This window comes from Montipora foliosa, chromosome 2, assembly GCF_036669935.1.
Source record: "Montipora foliosa isolate CH-2021 chromosome 2, ASM3666993v2, whole genome shotgun sequence".
Taxonomy (NCBI): Eukaryota; Metazoa; Cnidaria; class Anthozoa; order Scleractinia; family Acroporidae; genus Montipora; species Montipora foliosa.
In genome coordinates this window covers 28,149,791-28,156,517 of record NC_090870.1, presented here as the reverse complement: position 1 = coordinate 28,156,517, position 6,727 = coordinate 28,149,791, and the positions used below count along the sequence as shown (strand labels likewise).

General features: G+C 39.2%; 1 pseudogene; it reads right to left on the bottom strand.

Annotated features, from left to right (window-relative positions):
• Nucleotides 1–1,249: 1,249 nt before the first annotated feature.
• On the bottom strand, nucleotides 1,250–2,210 carry LOC137991432 (uncharacterized; annotated as a pseudogene).
• Between the last annotated feature and the right edge of the window lie 4,517 nt (nucleotides 2,211–6,727).

Genomic DNA, 6,727 nt, shown 5'->3' with positions numbered 1-6,727 from the left:
GTAAATAACCTCGCACTTGAAGGTGTGTTGTGACTTGTCAACGTGGCTTCACACACCAAGCACATTGACAGTGGAGGTGCCAAACTTAACTCCCAAAGCTGTTCCTTGCCTCCAACACTGTATTCCATGAAACGAGAACAGTGATCCTTGAGAAATTTTATGAAATCCTCTGTCTCGTGATAAGAACCTAAACCTTGAACATCTTCACACATCTTTTGCTTTTTTCTCTGTATTGCAATTTTTGGGATATCTTTAGAAGCTCTAATAAGGTTACATGATGCCTCAAGGACCTATGACAAGAACGGAAACAAGAGGAGAGCAAAAGAGAACGACAACGACAGTGACAAGAAAATTTTGCCCTTATGTTATAAACACATAATCGCAATCAGTTCTCGTAAAATTAGAGGGAAATTTCACTAGCTTGTGTTTTCAGAAGTTTGTTTAAAGCCCCTAAACGTTATTTAAGTGTTGGAGAGGACGTTGTTTGAAATTCATCACATTTATAATTCTTTTGTCCATGTGCAAATTAGCCTACCAAGCCTCATTTTAAAGCAAGAATTCTTTTCAATTCACTGTATGGTATGGAGGCTTGGTAGGCTAATTTGCACTTCGACAACAGAATTGTAAATTGACCGCCATTTATGAATAAGGTCTATAGTGAGTTATTTTCGAAAATAGTATCCAAAGATATCAAAGTGCTAATTTTTTTCTGAAATCCACTAGTTCCAAAAACGCCATTTTAGCAGCCAGTCACTTCTGAAAATAGAGTAAAATGGTGCATTTATGCCTTTTCCTCCCCTGTAAATTATAAGCACAACCCAAAAAATGCCGCCTTGCCTGAGCTAATGCTATGGGCAAATTCCTGTAGCCACATTTATTTAAAAATGCTCTTCAAACAAATCCTTTATACAAAGTTTGGCCCAGTAAAAGTGAGGGCACCGAAAACGCCACTGCATTTGACCGTACTCGTGCTGCCCCACCCCAGGCAAGAGCAGCACAGAAACAAATTCAACTGAAAAAAGAGACTTTCTGACTTAATGTCGATACTACTGGCCCAGAGCAAGGGTTGCCCATGCTAGCCAATGACCTGGACCAACACTGGGATAAGGAAAGAAATAAATATGCTGAGGATTAGGCCTTGAAAAGAGACTTACTGAATGTAATCTAGTTAATGATGACCAAAGGCAAGCGCTGCCCATGCTGGATAATGCCCCAGGGCAACAATGCATAGTCCTGTAGTAATGAGCAATTATTGACATAAACAGTCCATATTCAAGTAATAACCAAGAATAGCTTCATGTACACCAAAAGAAACAAAAATATTGATGGAAAAGCTTCCAAGCACGCCAATAAGTTGGTATGGATGAGGGCTGAAGGCTGGATCGAAGTAAAAAGGAAGCAATGGAACCCAACTCAGTGGCTGCAGATGAGGAGGTATCATTGTGGGAGCTTGGTGCATGTAAGCTGGTGCCAGTTGTTTGAAAGTCTGCAACTGTAATCGAGACAGAGAATCAGCCAACTTATTCTGTAAGCCCGGGACATGCTAACATTTAAAACAAATATTGTAATTAAGACAAACCAGGACCAGCTTACGCACAAAAAACATTAAGTCCTTGTCACGACAAGTCTGTCTGTTAATAACATGGACCAAGGCTTCATTGTCAGTAAAAAGCAGAACATGCTGATTCTTAACAGTATGTCCCCAGAGATAAAGACTAAGGACAATGGGATAAGAAATGCTATGTTGCGGTGGCGCCAGCTCAAGGGCCATTCACCTTAACACCAATGCCTGCCAAAAACTACCCCAAAGCCTATGGCACCAGATGCATCTGTACACAGTTATAGGTGGTGTGAGTTAGCCCAATCGACAGAGAGAAAAAATGAACGACTGTTGAAACCAGACAGAAACTGCTGCCAGACTTTAAGATCCTCCTTAACATCTCGAGTCAAGCTGATAAGGAAATGAGGACGGTGAATACCTATTGTCAAATCAATGAGATGCCAAAGAAATGCACGACCAGGAACAACTACTGTACAGGCAAAGTTCAATAAGCCTGGCAACGACTCTATGTTACGTAAAGTAACTTTGCGAGGTCTGAGAAAACCAGCAATTAAGTTACCACATTTAACTAGCTTATCAGGACTGAGTCCAGCTCAATACCTGCAAATGAAATGGTTGATGAAGGGCCAATTGTCTTTTCTGGTGCCATAGGAATGCCCAGATATTGACAGAGCATTAAAAATAAATCAAGCTGTTTTTTACATAAATCATGAGAGGGGGAAACCATGAGAAAATCATCCAGCATGTGCAAAATGTGATCGATATGCAATTTCTCCCGGGCATTCCATTCCACGTCAGAAGAAAAAGTTTCAAAAGTTTTGCAAGAGCTCGAGCAACCCACCAGCATACAGCGATCATAGTAATGTAATCCCCAAAAGGTGGTAATCTTAGGAATGATTCGAAAAGCATTCGTAATATCTGTGTTGGCCATAAAACAGCCATGCCCAACAGTTCGGATGGTATGAATGGCATATTCAACTGTAGCATAGGATGCACCAGTAAATTCTGAAGAAATGCCATCATTCAAGGACGAGCCTTTAGGGAAAGAAAGGTGGTGAATCAAACGGAATTCACCCTCTGTCTTTTTACGAACAAAACCAAGTGGAGATATACGAAATTGGGGAAAGAGTGGCGAGGGATAAGGGCCTGCAATACGGTGTACAGCAATTTCTTTGTCAAGTTTGGCATCAACTGCCACAGGATTTTGGATTGCAGAAAGTAGGTTTTTTGCACGTAATGAGTCTTGGGGCCTCTCATAATGCAAGGGAAACCCATAATTGAAGCTCTACCACAGAAGGGATATACCTAGAAAGAAAAAATGGCAAATGATCACTGTTTACTGGAAGCTCCAGCGGAAGGAGGTTGGGCGATGATCTGGTTGCTAGGGACTTTATTGCTGTGTTGATTGGACAAGTGGGAAGCACTTCTTTTGCTAAAGGCACGAAAATTACAATTTATAGCCCGATGTGGGCAATCACATTTAGAACATGAGTGCTTAAAAGAGCATCCTGCACAATAACCTCCCTGTGAAACTTGAAACAATGACCTCAAGGAATATCAAGGATCTTAGCAACGCCCGGAGCTGAAATAGATTTTTAGGATTGATCTGAGACTTTAACCACAACTCTCAATGTATAGTTCCCCAGGGAAGAGATGTGACCTGAGACTGGTGTAAGAAATGGAAGTTTTCATCATAATAGCCCTTCGTCAGAGCGACGAAGGGCTAACGCTCAAAACGTCAGCTTTTAGAATCTCTGTACTGTGGCCAATTTACATTATCAACTCCGTTAATAAAACCAAATTTTCGTATACAACTCAAAAGAAACAACCCAATCGAACATGCACAGAAGCACAGGGGATTTCCAAAGACAAAGAAGGCCAAAAAGGAACTGTTTAGATCAATAAAACTCACTTCTAATGATGAATGAAAATGTAAAATGCAAGATGCAAAATAAACACGTCTTTAACCACCATCCAGATGAAACGAAGTGACGCTCACGTGAAAGCCTGGTCACATAGTAAGCACAACTATGCTAAGGGGGTATTGAGTACAATCCCAATAAGTGCCACCGGGCTCCCACAGAAATAAAAGTACACAATGGGATGAAGAAGCATAAAAATACTATTTGCAAGCAAATATTTTCTTTGTTAATTTGGGTGTATCGTAACACATTTCTTGGTCTTTCCAAAGCATAAATTTATTTTGGAAAAGCTGCTAGTAAATATCTGTTTTTGGCTGTTACAAATACCCTAGTACAAACCCACTGGTACATGTAATTTGACGTTAAGACTAGTATTTCATTGAAGTGCATTCTTTGTGCTTTGCTGTGTTAAAATTTCTTCTGCAGCCTGACAAAAGTGTCCTGTCGAGAGACAGAAACAATTTTTGCACTGTGAACATTCTTAAAATTAACACGGGACTTACTTTCTCCTGAGCATGGCCTCGTCAAGAATCGAAGCTCTACCAAGGAAAATACTTTTTTCACTATTCTAAACGCCCAAAGATTACCGTACTATGATAAGCTTGCTGGAGAGTGATAACCTTCAACTTTAGTTTTGGCAAGGTTAAAGTAGGTTATGAAGTATTGTTTTTTTATGTAACTCTATGCTGATCGGTATGGTGATTTCCAAACGAATTTACACTCGTTGTAAACTGCTTCTTTCCACCAGCTATCACCTTAAAAAATATTACTGATATTGATTCCGACTTAGCTACCATTTAAGACTGCAGAAACATTTCTGTGTCTTGCCCCTTAGGGAAATTTGTTAGATTTGTTGCGTGATGTGACGTTGACCACACCATTGACGAAAACAAATCTGGTTCAATAACTTAATTTTTCAACAGTGTTGAAGTCGATTAAAACAAATATGTTACCTTCAAAGTTCAGTAAGCATGTCCAGTAAGGAAACCGAAGAGACCTGTAATAATCAGTTATTGAATTCAATTCCATGGACATTGCTAATCGCTCAAACGTTAAGGAAACTGTGACAAATTCCATGATATTACTCCAGCGATTCTAATTTGATAATTGCCATTTTTTCGTACCAAGCAAACGATAAGTTGATTTAACATCTTGCTAAAACTTCATCGGATGTTTCATCATGTACAAGCTCATGGGCGATACTCACTTAAATCGCTCATCCGCGATACTCATTTCACAAGTTGTTTACAACATTTACAACATGTTCTATGGGCCCCTACAACCTCTCACCGATACAACACTGTCACTCACGTTGCAAACATTATGTATACTAGGGGACCAGCCTGCCCATTGCTTCCATATCTCATGAAATTCTCAAATGGTGGCAGCAAAGATTCCTTAACAGAGGATTTTATTAACCCTCTGAGTTGTTTTTTTCTGGAACCCCACATACTGAACCAACAAGAATTACCAATCATTCGTCTACACTGATTGATAATATATTCTTTAACTCTATCGAATATCAAACAGTCAGTGGAAACTTTTTATATGATATAACAGACCATTTGCCTAATTTTCTCATCATTGAGAGGTTTGCTTTTTCAAAACAGAAAGAGAAAAGCTTTAGACGAGATTATTCTAATTTATAATGAAGAAGCTTTTTTGAATGAATTTAGATCCATTGACTGGTCAAATTTACTTCATGGACCATCAGATACTACTGAAATGTTTGATAAGTTTTATGCAAAAGTAAGCAATATCATTAATAGTCATTTACCCTTTAAGCCACTCACGCGATAGGAATCCAAATTCCAAACAAAGGCCTGGATTACTCTGGGATTAAAGGTATCTATTGCTGATAAAAATAGGTTGTACAGGCACTATCTGAAAACACGTACATGTTACAGCCATACCAAATTTAAGTATTTGTTACGAGTTCGATCTTTTGAGGATGGGTAGCTTGCAAACTAAACTGAACGCTGGGTTTTCGGAACAGCAACAAGATTTATTCCAAAATGAACGTAGTTTCCACGAAGTAAAACTCTAAACAGCATGTAACTTGATAAACCAAGAATGGAAGCTCTACCAAGGATAATACTTTTTTCACTATTCTAAACGCCCAAAGATTACCGTACTATGATAAGCTTGCTGGAGAGTGATAACCTTCAACTTAAGTTTTGGCAGGGTTAAAGTAGGTGATGAAGTTTTGTTTGTTATGTAACTCTATGCTGATCGGTATGGTGATTTCCAAACGGAAGTTACACTCGTTGTAAACTGCTTCTTTCCACCAGCTATCACCTGATATTGATTCCGATTTAGCTACCATTTAAGACTGCAGGGTGAACGAAGTTTCCACGAAGTAAAACTCTAAACAGCACACAACTTTAATAAACACTGCTTCTGTCACACTTGACTAAACATGGCTAATGCCAACTCTCTTCGCTTCTGCAAAACTAGTTAAAACTCATAGCTCAGACTCACTTACTTGTATACTTTCACAATGAGATTCTAGAACTTTCTGAAACAGTAAACAATCTAATTATAGAAAGATTACAAAACACCCATTTAGAAACTCTTACGCACGAACGTAAAAATAAACAAACTACGAACTCTCGGGAAGCTTCTAGAAAGTAACGCTGGTCACGCAATGCTTTTTTTCGTAACACAACCCCTTTCAGAAGAAATTTTCTGAATTTATCCTAAACAAGAAAAATTGCCAAATAAGGGGTAGTTCAATGCCAATAAACTTATTCCTCAGCACGACTTAAGTAATCTGCTCCAACGTTCTCTGACCCCTTAATGGCTTCAACTGTGAATGAATAACTTTGCAAAAACATAGCCCAAAGCATAAGACGTCCATTGGCGAACTTAGCACTGTTCATGTACTTTAAGGGTTCATGGTCCATCTGAAGAACAAAAGAATTTTTGTACAAATAACGATGAAATGTCTTGATACTCCATACAATCGCTAGGCATTCTTTCTCAATTGTAGAGTAGTTCCTTTCTGCACTTGTCAATTTCTTGCTTGCGCAGCGAACAGAAAGCAACTTCTCATCATGTTTCTGCATTAATACTGCACCTATTCCACTGTTGGAGGCGTCGGTCCGTAAGAAATGGGTTTTAGCTGGATTGGGGAGCCGTAGAATAGGCTCACTTTTTGGTAAGACTTGATTGTTCGGTAGGCTTTCTCTTGTGCTTCACCCCACTCAACTTTACTGGGTTGGCCTTTCCGTGTGAGACCAGA